The 14,626-nt window shown below is 38.4% G+C and overlaps 1 protein-coding gene across 7 annotated transcripts in view; it reads right to left on the bottom strand.

The window, feature by feature from the left end:
- Positions 1 to 14,154, bottom strand: part of taok3a (TAO kinase 3a) — a 148,302-nt gene extending 134,148 nt beyond the window's left edge. For 3 of the 7 annotated variants that reach the window (XM_028825313.2, XM_028825308.2, XM_051921348.1), the window contains exon 1: positions 14,020 to 14,154. The gene's annotated coding sequence lies outside the window, so the exon portion shown is untranslated. Of the gene's footprint in view, positions 1 to 13,640; positions 13,880 to 14,015 lie in introns of those variants that run through there. The other 4 variants (XM_028825309.2, XM_051921350.1, XM_051921349.1 and 1 more) reach the window with 3 other exon arrangements.
- Between the last annotated feature and the right edge of the window lie 472 nt (positions 14,155 to 14,626).

Here is a 14,626-nt window from a genome sequence, read left to right as displayed (position 1 = left end):
TGCACCCAACGGGATGACACACTGAAGAGCGTCCCAAAGCAATCGCAGTCTCCCAGCGCTGTAGCAGTTCTCCGTAAAAGCGAATCCAAAAAGATCACGGACATGCTATAAGCGCCTGCCGTCAATGGGTGATACAAGGAACAAGGAACATTATAAATGTGCAGGGCCCTGCCTGACTGCTGTGTCTGTGTATAAATAACCACACTGTTGCTGTTTCAAGTTGAATAAAGCTTGTGTTGCTAAAGTACTGAGACTCAGCTTCGTGTTTTAGGGTGCAAGACGGGGACTCGCACGTCACAGCACAGGTGCGCGCGGGAGCACACACACACACACGAGCGCGCACAAAGTCACAATGCTAATGCTGTAGTAAACACTATACGCTCGTACGGATGTTGACTATGTGAGTGAGGCACACCGACTCAGACGGAGAATAGGAGACGATTGCCCACAATTCCGCAGCGAGAGAGAGAGATGAACCATCAGCTCAGTTGTGATCACATGACGCTCAGCAGACAAACTACTTGTACTGCAAGACCTCGCTCGTTTATCAAGTGAAAATTTATTAAAAAATTTTGCTCGTCTTGCAAAACACTCGTAAACCAAGTTACTCACAAACCGAGGTTCCACTGTACTTCTTTCTTTGACATAACTCTTGTGACTTGGAAATAGAAAAACATTATAACAATGTAGATCAATCAAACATAGCATGCACAACAGTATGCTTCGAAAAGTGATCCATGCAACCAAGAATTCAACCCTGTCCTAAACAACAGAGCTCTACGGCTTGAACCCTATCTAAAATTGTTATTTGTTTAGAAGATAAGAGCAAGTAAAATAATAAGGCTGGACACAAGCCTGACATGTTTACTCAAAGAATTATAATTTATCTTGCCAATTCGTGAAAAAAATCTGAAAGATCCTCATAAAGAGAATTTAATAAGGAATATTCCTTTCCCACTTAGTTATAGAGGGAGAATTAAGATTCTTCCAGCTGAGCCATACAAGTAGTGCAAGTAGTGTGCAGTGTTTCTCAGTGAATTTTGCCGAAGCGTTATTCACAGCGAATTGGCTATGTTCGTCCTTGTTCGTGGAATTGTTTACTGATAAATCGACCAGTTCAGGAGAACTTTTTCCCTCCCAGTGCCCCATAATGCTTTGCGAGGCCAGCACAACTCCCCCAGAGCTATAACAGCCAACATTGGATGGGTCCACCACCCAGGTATATAATGCTGATTATTTGCATTAGATACTTTGTGGGAATTACTTAGTGGTAAACCGAATAAATACATAATGTAAGTTCTCAAAATTTTAATTTTTCTGAAAAATATAGAGCATGAATAATGAGTTATCTTTGCTTGTTGCCAAATTGTGCAGGTCAATCTTCGAGTTCCATGCCAGTATAAGAGAAGGAAGCTCATGCCCTATGTATATATAATTAGTTATATGGAGATAAAAAAACAACCTTGGAGGAGCCTTACACTCCAAATCCCCCCCCCCCCCCCCCAAACTAAACACAGAAGACTCTATGAAATAATAATAACAATGAAAGATATATTAATATTTACAAAATGTTTCTATCTTTTTGATAGAAGAAAAAGTACAAAGCATCAGCACAGACAGTTTAGACAGCCTTCAGCGCGACTTCCAAAAACAGAACAAGCCACTTTGAATTTTCTGCCTTTAAAAGACCTATGTATTGTTTCTGACTTTTGACTACGATTTCAGAATTTCCATTTTATTTTGACAAAATATATGATTATGCATCTCCGACTGAGTTTTTGATCTCATTGAAGCATGGTAGTGCAGTGGTTGGCACTGCTGCCACACAGCTCAAGTCACCTTTATGGCCACAATAATCAGTCCAGTATAGCTGGCAGATGTTTCCCTATCCCTCAGGGGCACTTTAAAGATGATTGCACCATTATAATCCAGACAAATCTAGTTCAGTTAGTTCTTTCCCATTGACTTTAATGTATTACTCCGAGTTCAGTGATATTTGCATACACAGAGGAGTTCCCCATAACTAGTAGTGTAGTACAGAATACTACAATTGATATTTCATTGCACACTTTTATGCCATCTGGTATTACTCCAAATATTGCTGCTAAATCATCATCCCGAGTTATTTTAGATACAAGGCTATTTGACAGACATACAAAAATTTTACCCAAAATTATTTTAAATGTAGGAGATTCCCAAAACATGTGACCTAGCAATGCAAGCATTTAATGATATTATAAAAGATATGCTGGATCTTGCCCTGGGTATATTTTAGACACCTTTAGTCAAAATGTATACAGTAATCCCTCCTCCATCGCGGGGGTTGCGTTCCAGAGCCACCCGTGAAATAAGAAAATCCGCGAAGTAGAAACCATATGTTTATATGGTTATTTTTATATTGTCATGCTTGGGTCACAGATTTGCGCAGAAACACAGGAGGTTGTAGAGAGACAGGAACGTTATTCAAACACTGCAAACAAACATTTGTCTCTTTTTCAAAAGTTTAAACTGTGCTCCATGGCAAGACAGAGATGACAGTTCTGTCTCACAATTAAAAGAATGCAAACATATCTTCCTCTTCAAATGAGTGCGTGTCAGGAGCACAGAATGTCACATAGATAGAGAAAACAATCTCTAGCAAACAAATCAATAGGGCTGTTTGGCTTTTAAGTATGCAAAGCACCGCGGCACAAAGCTGTTGAAGGCTGCAGCTCACACCCCCTCCGTCAAGAGCAGGGGGAGAGAGAGGGAGAGAGAGAGAGAGAGAGAGAGAGAGAGAGAGAGAGAGAGAGAGAGAGAGAGAGACAGTTTGTTTTTCAGTCAAAAATCAATACGTGCCCTTCGAGCTTTTAAGTATGTGAAGCACTGTGCAGCATGTCGTTTCAGGAAGCAGCTGCACAAAAGATAGCAACGTGAAGATAATCTTTCAGCATTTTTAGACGAGTGTCCGTATCGTCTAGGTGTGCGAACAGCCCCCCTGCTCAATCCCCATACGTCAGGATCACAGATAGTCAGCGCAAGAGAGAGAAAGAAAAGTAAGCAATCTAGCTTCTCAGCCATCTGCCAATAGCGTCCCTTGTATGAAATCAACTGGGCAAACCAACTGAGGAAGAATGTACCAGAAATTAAAAGACCCATTGTCCGCAGATATCCGCGAACCAGCAAAAAATCCGCAATATATATTTAAATATGCTTACATATAAAATCCACGATGGAGTGAAGCCGCGAAAGGCGAAGCGCGATATAGCGAGGGATCACTGTATGATCGATGAATAGTTTTTAGTTGAATAAGGAATGATTGGAGTATATTAGACTAAAGTGTATTTTATAAATGGCTGAATTCTGTTCCTTTTCTGAAATTTTAATTGATCCTTCTCCCATCATTCCCCAAGATCATTAATGGGTAAGTTCTTTAGAATTCTTCGATACACGCTGGAGAAGCTCCCTGCATCTTTATTCATACTAGACAGTATCACCAAGTATATGGTTGAAAGATGAGGGACGTTGGGCAGTCTGCTTTCAACAAAGTTTAAAATTTGCGTATAGAAGGTAAAGTGTGTCTCTTGGAGATTAAATTTGGTACAAAAATACATTTTCAACATAGAGATCTCTAAATTACACAATCTCTAACAGCTTCTCAAGACTAAATAATGCATAGGTCGAGAAGGCTAAATAGGTGATTATCAACATCAGGGTCAACAAATGGAAGCTTCTCAGCCTTAAAATGAGTCCTACATTGGTTCAGATTCTATTAATCTTAATAGAAAAATTATGTGATGCTAAATAATGATCATTATTACTTAAGTTGGAACAGTCCAACAAAACACATCTTAAAAGTTTCATACCAATTACATACTAATTATATAATTAGGTGCATAAATTCAAGCACATGGCCATGTACTCTCTATTGACAAACACTGGCAGTAGACTGGGCACTATTGAAGAAGTCAGTGGCTTTAAACATGGAACTGACTTTGGATGCCACCCTTGCAAGTGCCACAAGTCAGTGTGAAATTTCTGGTCTACTAGATCTGTACCCCAGTCAACTGCTTGTAAATTCTATTATTGTGAAGTAAAAGCATCTGGGAACAAAACCACCTCAGCCACAAAGTGGTTGACCATGCAAACTCACAGAGTGGGGCAGACGAGTGCTCAAGTGCATAGTGTAAAAATCACTTATCCTCTGTTGCATCACTCACAACAGAGTTCCCAACTGCTTCTGAAAGCAGCATCAGCATTAGGACTGTGCATTAGGAGCTTCATGAAATGGGTTTCCATGGTTGACAAGCAGCACACAAGCCCAAGATAAAGCACAACGTGAGGTGAAAGCACACCACCATTGGACTCTTCAGCAGTGGGACTATGTTCTTTGGAGTGATGAATCACATTTCACTATCTGGCAGTCTGATGGACAAATATGGGTTTGGAATATGCCAGGACACTACCTTCCCAGACTGCATAATTCCTACTATTGAGTTGTATGGTGGAGGAAAGATACTGATCTTGGTCTGTTTTTCAGGGTGTGAGTTAGGCCCCTTGGTTCCGAAGAAGGGTGTAACAGCATACAAAGACATTTTACAATTGTGCACTTTTAACATTGTCTGATTAAGTCTCTTTTTCTTTTCCAGTATGAATGTGGACCTGTACACAAAGCTAAGTCCAGCAAAACAAGTTTTGAAGAGTTGGTGTGGAGGAACTCGAGAAGTCTGCACAGGGTTATGATTTCAACTCTGCTGAACAACTTTGGTGTGAATTTGAATGCTGACTATCAGAGAGGTTTTCTACCCCAACATCAACACCTCACCTCACCAATGCTCTTTTGGCTGAACGGGACCAAATTCTCATAGACACACTCTTTCCCAGAGGAGCAGAGGCTGTTACAGCAGCTATGGGGAGGTAACTCCATATTAATGCCAAATGGGATGTCCAAACAACTCATACTGGTGTGACGGACAGAAGTCCATAAACCTGTGGGCATATAGTTTATGTTGTGAGCACCATAGCCACCAATTACCCTGGAAATTTAACTGCTTAAAATTATTCAGCTACACATCCAAAGTTACTCTGGTTAATTTAGAATCACATGGCTTTCAGGTGTGAAAGGACTAGCTACAATAACTTGCAAAAAATATGCACACGGTTTAAACTTCATGACTTCAACACAGGAGTCCACAGGTAGAATGGTAACTACGCTAACCACTGTTACTGCTGTAAAACCTGATTTTTATCTCTACATAATGTAACTTTTCTCCTTTGAAAAAGAACTCTGCGCTACTTTTAAAAGGGAGCCTCATGGCTATCCTTCCGAATAAAGTGGCCCTCTGTTGGCTTCTTTCCCATGAAATAAAGGGAACACACGTAGAGTTTCTTTGGTGGCTTTTTTTAAATTTAGTTCCTTCAGAAAGAGAAAGTGGCCCTCCTCTTATTTCAGCAATGGATGAAGATCAAAAGGTGCTCCACAGCCACATTTTGACTGCCGTAAAATTTTGTGGTAGAAGCATTCCTGGCACACAATCCACTTTCTTTTTTAAGATTTGACATCTGTTAATTATTTAAGTTAAATAATTTATTATGAGTTCAACATGTAATTTTGAATAAATCTGAGAAGGGGAAAAATGCATATATAATTCAAGATCCACCATTAAGTACATTTAGTTAATCCACTCATGGGGCAAATAGTTTGCTTCTCTAAATCGCTCATGTTGTTCTAATCAGCTGTTCACCATAGCAGACTTCCCTTAAAAAAAACAAAAACTGTCACCACGCCCCACCATTCTCCTCTTCCACGGGGTGCCTACTATCATAGTGTTTTGCATGTGGATTAGAAACTGCAATTAAATAGGGTTAAGCATACCAAAGCTCAAAAAATGTGTATATTTCTAAAATTATAACATGTCATTGAGGACATAAATTATTCCATAAAGTACATAGAACTGTACATACTACAGAACCTACCTTCAGCTTTCTATATGTTGCACTGCAAACTGTGTGCACTATCAAAAATGAACACATCCAAAACATTAAGAGCTCTAAAACCTCAATAAAAACACGCATAACCTAGAGTGTTTCAGGTGATATTGAGCTTGCAGATACGTCAAGTCTAATTGAATGCACTTTTATTCCAAAAAATAGAAATAAGGAATGTGATCCCCTCTCCATATGCAGAAAACAACTTGGAACATGTCACTAAATTTATATTGACAGGTCATGCTGCTCTTAAAAAAGACAAAAGCCTGCTTCAAAATTTTAAAATGGAATAAAAATGGAGCCTTATTTGCTCGTAGATAAATGAACTGTCACCGGATTTCTGATATCCAGGAGTCCTACAAATAAGTATTCAATGTAGTTTCTGAATAGAGCACTTTGATTAATAGGAATGTATTATGATGCTCTACATCTAACATTCAACTCTCTGTAGTCTGTTTTGCACAGTTTTCTGTTTATTTGCAACCAGTAAGAGTAAAATCTACGTAGCCTCCATTGTCAGTAGGCAGAGGTAAATATCAAGCAGCATACACCACAGGCAGGGACTATTTATTACTATTTGTACTGTGTCAGTCATACTCACACGAGTACACTTCAAAAGTCTATTTAAACAAATTATAATAGAAAACTCAATTACAGTCACTGTCACAATACATGTTTGGACTGCACTGGCCTGCTTTAGTAGATTTTAACTACTGTAGAAACCCACACTACTCCTGCCAGCACACATATAGTCTTAAATGACTAATTTTTAAACAGTTAAATAAAAGACTATCTTCTCTTATTTTTTTCCCCCCAAGTGAGAGTTTGACAAATGTGTTCGTATAAATGACATCTCCATTCATTACAACAGTAATTAAAGGTACACTTTTCCCTGATATCGCACACTTAATTTTATACTACTGTTCAGCTCTCTCTCACTTATATATACATAGGATGTTGTTCTTCACAAATGTCTAAGGAGTATACTTATTTCAATAAAGTGTTGCACAAGGCCAAGGTATACATGTATGTATATGTTTGGCTTCTGCTTTGCATAGTAGATGCATATGTGGATGAAGCAGCAACTGCTGTAGACTGACAAAGGTTTACTGAAGTATGCCTGAGCACATGTCATGATATCCATTACAGATACATGATGGTTTTTAAGACATTGACTTCTGAGGGTCTGGAAATAACACAGGTTCAGATTTGGCTTTCGGCCTTGCCATTCACACACCGAGATATGACCGAATTCCTTGAATCTTTTAATTAGTTTGTGCACTGTAAAGGGTGGAATGCAGATTGCTTGCACATCTGTTGGGAAATTGGTGAGCCCTGACTCATCCTTACTCTTGAAGGACTGGGCAATTCTTGGTGTCGTCTCCATATATACTGTTAACACGATTGTCTAGCTGTTCAACATCGTCTGTTACACATCAGCCTGTTATTTCAACTTGTCACCTCGTTATTAGTCCTAAACTAAACCTGCCATAATTTTTTTGGAATGTGCTGCAAGCATCAATTTCAGAGCAAACATATCTAAAAACAATTTGGTTGATTAGCTAAAACATAATAATCCTTGTCTTTATACTGTTTTTTTTTTTTTTTTGAATAAAATCAAAGTAAGTTTCTAACTCACTCCTTTTTGTTTTAATTAGCATCTCCCATACCATCTACACTTTTAGGAAGTGGGGTTGTAAAAATTAAGTAATACTCTTACACGTTTAATTTATTTAATGCTTATCTGGCTTTTAGAGTAAAAATAAAGTGGTCCCAGGTTTTAAGAGTTAAATGCATTAATAATAGGTTAATAGGTTTAAAAAGTTTTAAAATCATGTTAATAAATGTGACTGTCTTTTGTGGCAAAAAATAATAATTCTCTATTATTGTAAGCTATGGTTGAAAAAATGTAGCAACTAGCCATTGAATACAATATTGCCATTGTAATTAATCTTCCTTTACTGATTTCTTTGACATATTGCCCCTTCCCTTTTTTAACAACTTTATATCATAGCTTGTACATAAAGAGTCAAATCATGGATTCTTTAAGAGTATGCGAATTTCAATAGGGGAAAGCAATATGGAGATAACCACTCTAAGAAATACCTTTATGTGATGATGAGCAAACAGACATACACTTTTTGTAGCCCTGTGGTAATTACAAACACTTTTTTTTTTTTTTTTTAATTATCCTTCCATATGGCAGCAACTAACATCTGCGATCTAGACAGCTTATGAGAGCTTTATGCAATGTCACTGCCTGCACATAATTTAAAATGCAAAAACATTCAGAGGTTTTCGTAGTGAAAATCTGCCAAATACTGAGCAATACTGAGTGAACAAGATTGCTTAGTATCTTATTTGCTTAACTGAAATTATGCCTACATATATAACTGTATCCCATCTCTCTCTTCCAACTCATTTCCTTTACCCCCACTGCCTATTTTTCTCAAATCTCCCTTGGAATATTTACATATCATCAAGCTGATAACAGCAAATAAAAATTGTTCATTTTCCAAGCAACAAGACCTAAGTTGACAAAAATGATTACTTTATAAAAGCAACAATGGAACAGCAATACTATTTCTGTGAGGGAGTTTTAAAAGAATGGTTTAACTGTAACATATTTGCTGTAGCCTGCAGTGCAGAACCAAGAATGTATAAATCACTCGTTTCCACCTCCCATTAACATGCCCAACAGCAAAGCATCATTTTCTCCAATGATACTTTCCAGAGCACAACTTTATGACAAGTTACTCATGTAATAACCAAATTAATCATTTTGTTATTTAAAGACCATATTTTTTCACCTCACTAAGATATTAATTTCACCAGTTCTTGCGATCCTAAAAGCTTAATTGCAAATCACTGTATTAACTGATGCCTGATCAGCAAATTAAAGTGTGGGTCTTTTCCTCCTCTAGGACATGTGTGGTTGCACAACAGCATTTTGTCCAAGTGAATATGAGCACATCTTTAAATCTTTAGAAGCAAACATCACGCTTCATTAGATTCCTTCAGTAGCAGTTTTTCAAAAAACATTTTTAAACTTCCTTTAAGACCACCCTAACACCTTTATGTTAAGATGTTTTGTGATAATCTAGTTCAGATAGCCAGTTTAGTTTCACTCTAATGGCAAAAAGAATTTAAAAATTAAAAATACATAGTCACTTCCTCAGACATCTCGATTATTTATGGAAACCAAACATGCACCTTTTTACAGCTGAAAACATAAAGGGATTCTGAAACATGAAAAGCTATATACAGCTAAGCAGGAGGTTAAGACAGACAAGGTTTCTAAACATTTTACTTTATTGTATGTATTGGTAGAAAATAACAACCCTAAGCCAAAATATAAAGAAAAATTGATTCATATATTCATAGCCAACAGAAACTGTTCACAAGATTAGCATTAGAACCCTTAAGCTGCCCAAATATAGAAATGTCAGAGAAGACATTGCTGCACGATTGAGCTACTGAAAAATGTGCTTAACTGGGAAAAAATATTTCTCAGCATTCCTTTATGACTTGGTATCTGACACAAGCAACCGAACTGAAAACAACCATCTTAGCATGTATTTTCACCTGAATGCATGCTACTAAGAACAAAAAGAGCCATTTTAAATACTTAAAAAGGTACAAGGCATCATGGAAATACATTTTTATCTTCAAATCATTAGGAATTCTTTATAAATGCAATTCTAGCCATCTCAGACGTGAAACTGCACTCACACCACAGATTATGCAAAGCCTTTTACAGAGCATTTACTGTGTAGTGATTAAGTCTTCTGCCAGTCCTTAAACCTTGATGATGTGCGGTCTATTAAGCTTGACAAGGACTCTCAAAAGAAGCAGTGCCTGGACAAAGTGAGCCAGTGACAAAAGGGCTATGTAGTCAAGAACTGCACATATTTTCTAATTATAAGAAAAAAAAAACACCACAAACGCTCATTGTAAAAAGGCAATATTACTGACTTGTAGGGCTAATTCATAAATGACATGTGAAGCATTATCTCACATGCATTTAGCCTATCAAGTGACAAAATGTTTCCATAAAACAATAACTGCAAGATTGTAAATGCTTTCATATTTCAACCCATTTTTAACAGAACATGGTAAAAAAGAAGGCAGCTCAAATGTATTTTACTTCGCAATGCAGAATTACAAGTGAACTTAACATTACTTCCCTAAACCAAAGTCTTGCACAACACAATAAACTCTGAACCATACAAAAGGTTGATAAACTCTTTACTTCTAGAAATATATTTTCAAACAAGCATACAGAACAAAGTTTTTTTCAATATAGAAAACTGTTAATAAGTATTAATTTACTCTGTCAAATAGGGAGTCACTGTGACACATAACTGTTTAAAGCACATTATCTACATATTAATCTTTCTGCTAGCTGTACATTCATGTCTGATACAGATGTTACAATGCATTAAAGCACTAAATAATAAACCCACACTATGCTTCATATAGGCACTTCCTCAGGTCAAAGACTAACTAAAATCGCAATAGGCTCAGAGTCTAATCATAAGGTCATATGCGTCATACTGAAGATGATGTCTACTACAAGTTTTTCTTGACACCCTAGAAAGTTGTAATTTCCGTGATAATGGCAAGAAAATTACAATTAAGAAATTAAGTGAGACAGAGCATTGTTTCCCTTAGAAGTTTAGGCCTTTCATATAGAGGAATTTGAAAAAAATAAAAATAAATAAATAATCAAGTGTCAGTGAGTACAGCGGTGTCCTACACAATTCAACACAAATTGGAAACTGGAAGAGATCTGGCAGACCCTGAGTCACAACCAATCAGAAGACAAGTTTTTGTGGGTCACCAGCTTGAGTGATAGGTGCCTCACAGCACAACAGCTTCAAGCACAACCTTAAAAGTGCAGGTCAAAAAAGCAAGTCTCGTTTTCATTTAATTGCTGTTTCCTTGTCATTATCACTGGAATATTGTCCAAGTAGAACGTCAGGGGGTGTAGTAACACAGTCTACTTCAACTCTGCTTTAAGACAGAGGGTTTTTAAGTAATCAACAGAAGTTAGGACAACTGTGCAAATTGTTTCCATCCATCCATCCTCCAACCCGCTATATCCTAACTACAGGGTCACAGGGGTCTGCTGGAACCAATCCAAAGCCAACACAGGGCGCAAGGCAGGAAACAAATGCCGGGCAGGGTGCCAGCCCACAGGGCACGCGCACACACACACACACATTGGACAATTTAGGATCGCCAATGCACCTAACCTGCATGTCTTTGGACCATGGGAGGAAACCCACGCAGAAACGGGGAGAACATGCAAACTCCATGCAGGGAGGACCTGGGAAGCGAACCCGGGTCTCCTAACTGCGAGGCAGCAGCACTACCCACTGCGCCACCCATGCAAATTGTTTACAAGGCTCAATTTACTTTAAATGCTGCAGAATTGTAATATTCTGAAATTTCCCTTTTTTTTCGTTTTTTGCCAACCTAAACTTTAAATTTAAACCTCTGGCAGTTTACCGCTCACCTTTTCACCATTTTAGGTCATTCATTGCATTTCAACTGATTAAATTAGAAGAAAAACTGATAAAAAAAACAGAGGTGTTCTAAAACTGTTGACTGGTAGTGTAAATGAGCAAGTAAATAATCTGATAAATGTGTTTCCAAGTTTAACGGCTCATTAATTTAACTTAAAAAAATAATAACAGACAAGATTACAAGGAAGGTGGCACAATTTATTTGCTTGTGTTCTTTGGATAACTTTCATATGTCCAAAAAAAAGTCCTTTAATTAGGTAATGAGGTAAGTAAATGTATTTAAGAAAGCAGACTATGTAAAAGTTAATCTTAAACACATCATATCAAACCATTATGATAAATTACAAATGAAAGTCAAGTCATTTTCTAACCTGCTTAATCCAGATCAGTGTCACGGTGTGTGTGCTGGAGTCTGTCCCAGATAACATAGGTCACAAGTAGGAACAAACTCTGAAAAGTGCACCCAGTCCATCACAGGGTGAACACACAAACACACACACACAAACACAGGCCAATTTAGCAGCACTAATTCACCTAACCTGAATCCATTTTCTACAAAGCTGGAAACAACCACAATCACAAGGAAAGGACACAATCCACTAAAGAGTACACTCATCACGCAGGACCATATCACTGTCCATAATCAAGCTAGCAAGCATATATCTTTATGATGTACTCTATCGGACACAGACAAAACCTATGCAGACATGAGATGCAAATGCAAACATGACACATTAAGATTCCAGTTGCCCAATGCAGCAACATGAATGAGTTGTGCAACCGTGCTGGCTGAAAAACAAATATAAATAATAATTCTGTATCAATACCACATCAATATACCTGTATAATGCCTCATTGTGACTGTAATTGCCAAGTCAGAGATTCTCTTTGTTTAGATAGATAGATAGATAGATAGATAGATAGATAGATAGATACTTTATTAATCCCAATGGGAAATTCACATTCTTCAGCAGCAGCAGCATACGTTTATAACGTTATTCAGAGAGGGGTTGTTGTTTCATCTGCAAAAATCCAAATTTCCCCCAGGGTCAAATAAAGTGATAACTGTCTATCTATGTGCGTGTGTGTATGAATGGTCCACGGCTACACAATACCCAATTTTCAGTATTTTGTTTTGCACTATCACAACACTAAATTCTTGTTGCCCATATACTCAAAAGCATAAATTTCTCCATAGATGGGCAAGCCAATTTAGAGTCATTCGTGAGAACTGGACAGTGTGCATTAATTTACACTTATTTCAATTTATGTATATTATCCATTTGTCCACTATGTAAAGCGTTTCCTTATGACGGCACAAGAAGCCCACTTCCCGCACTATCTGCCAACTGTTGCAAATATATTCCAACTACTACAGCGCCTCTTAACGATCCCAGTACATGGAGCGAAGTTCAACTTTGCTGCAAATAAAATGCTACCGCGGCACACTGACAAGGCGCTTGTTTTAACTAAAAAACTGAAAGCTCAAAGGAAAGGCAAACCCCCAACCAACCACCCGCGCAAAAACACGCCTCGCCAACAAGCTTACCGTCATCCTTTCTGCCAAATGGCAAAAATAAATACATAAATAACAGCGACAGGTCCTCTTTCGTGGTCATCAACGGCAGAAGACAATTCGTCTGGCCCACGCATTCAAACAAGACGCGAGTCAAAAAACTCGGAAGCACGTTTAGATGTGGCGCCCCGCGTGAGACGCCCATCTAATTACAGAACACATTTAAAGGGATTCGCTGTGCCAAGTTCCACTTTATACGGCCGATGTTGACTTCACAACATTGTCTGTTCTTTCTCCTTGTAATAGCGCCCGCACCACTTCAGGCTTAAGCCTTCCTAAAAATGAAAAAGCAACTGACGCACTTACACCTGTCCGTATGGTCTAGTAAGCGGCGTCTCCTAACCTGTCAAACAGAACTCCACAGTTCAAGCAGCCCGCCAACACGCGCACAAGCTGCTCGCTTTCTTTTTCTGTAACCTCGTAGGGAAATTCCACACTACGTATATTTTAAAAAAAGGCTACCAAAGTAAAGTTTAATAACAAGAAAAAGTTAATCTGAAGACCCACCCACTCGTTCCTACCGCGAAAGCAGCAGTTTTTCACAACTCTCGCACTCGTCCACTTACATTTCTAGCCTGTGGCTGCATCTTCACGCGCTTCTTCATTTGGATTTCACAGAAATACAAAATAACGTTCGAGATGAAGTGCCCACGACAAAGTAGGGCACCGACAGGCGGTCGAGTGTCTTTCGATTTCTCTGGCACACTTGAGATCGACTTCCTGAATCAAGTGTCTTCTTCCAGAGGCCCCGCGACGTCGTGACAGTAGCAGCGCCGCTCACTATCTCCCCTCCACAAGCGGAAATAAGCAGACTTCAGAACCAGGACCCGTACTTCACCTCTGAGGCGCCTCATTTCGCCACTGAGGAAACCATCGATACCACCTCCGTGTCGTCTTCTTGAACGACCGGCTCACCACCACACTCGAGTCAATGGACGTACTTACGTGAGGCGGCTGTCATTCAAGCAGCATCTCGCCTTGTAGTTGCTCAGGCGCCCCTGTTTCTCTCGCGCTTCGCTCTCAGAGGTGCGGCTCTATACACAAGGCACGCTAATCGAACACGGAGAAACGCGATAGATGAACAAGATCTGCTTTCGACCGTATCTTGTTTGGCGTTCCTAAATAGCATCTGCTTCCTGGAGGTGGGAGTGTGGGAACGCGAGTTTATCTCATTATATTGCTTTAATGAGAAGGCATGTAAGCAAGTCGTAAATGTGAAAATACTAACATTAGATTTTTAAATTTTCTTCGTATATGTGTATTTCTATATATATTTTTTGCTTCAGCTCTGTAACACATGCAGTCTTTCCGTGCACTCGTGTTTGTAAATTATATATAATTTTATATTATAAAATATAATTTTATCTGTAAGCTATGTATAAAATATCAGTTATTTTCTTATTATGTATGAATTCGTGCGTATGGGCAATGTGCATATAGTTAATGTGAGAACAAGTTTGTTTTCTCCAGTAGCTAATCAATATTAAATGGACCACTGTGTACTATTATTGCCAAATTGAATTTATTTTACATCCATTACTTTTATAAGGAG

This window comes from Erpetoichthys calabaricus, chromosome 18, assembly GCF_900747795.2.
Source record: "Erpetoichthys calabaricus chromosome 18, fErpCal1.3, whole genome shotgun sequence".
Taxonomy (NCBI): Eukaryota; Metazoa; Chordata; class Cladistia; order Polypteriformes; family Polypteridae; genus Erpetoichthys; species Erpetoichthys calabaricus.
The sequence above is the reverse complement of the archived record's forward strand: the minus strand, read 5'-3'. Positions and strand labels throughout refer to the sequence as shown.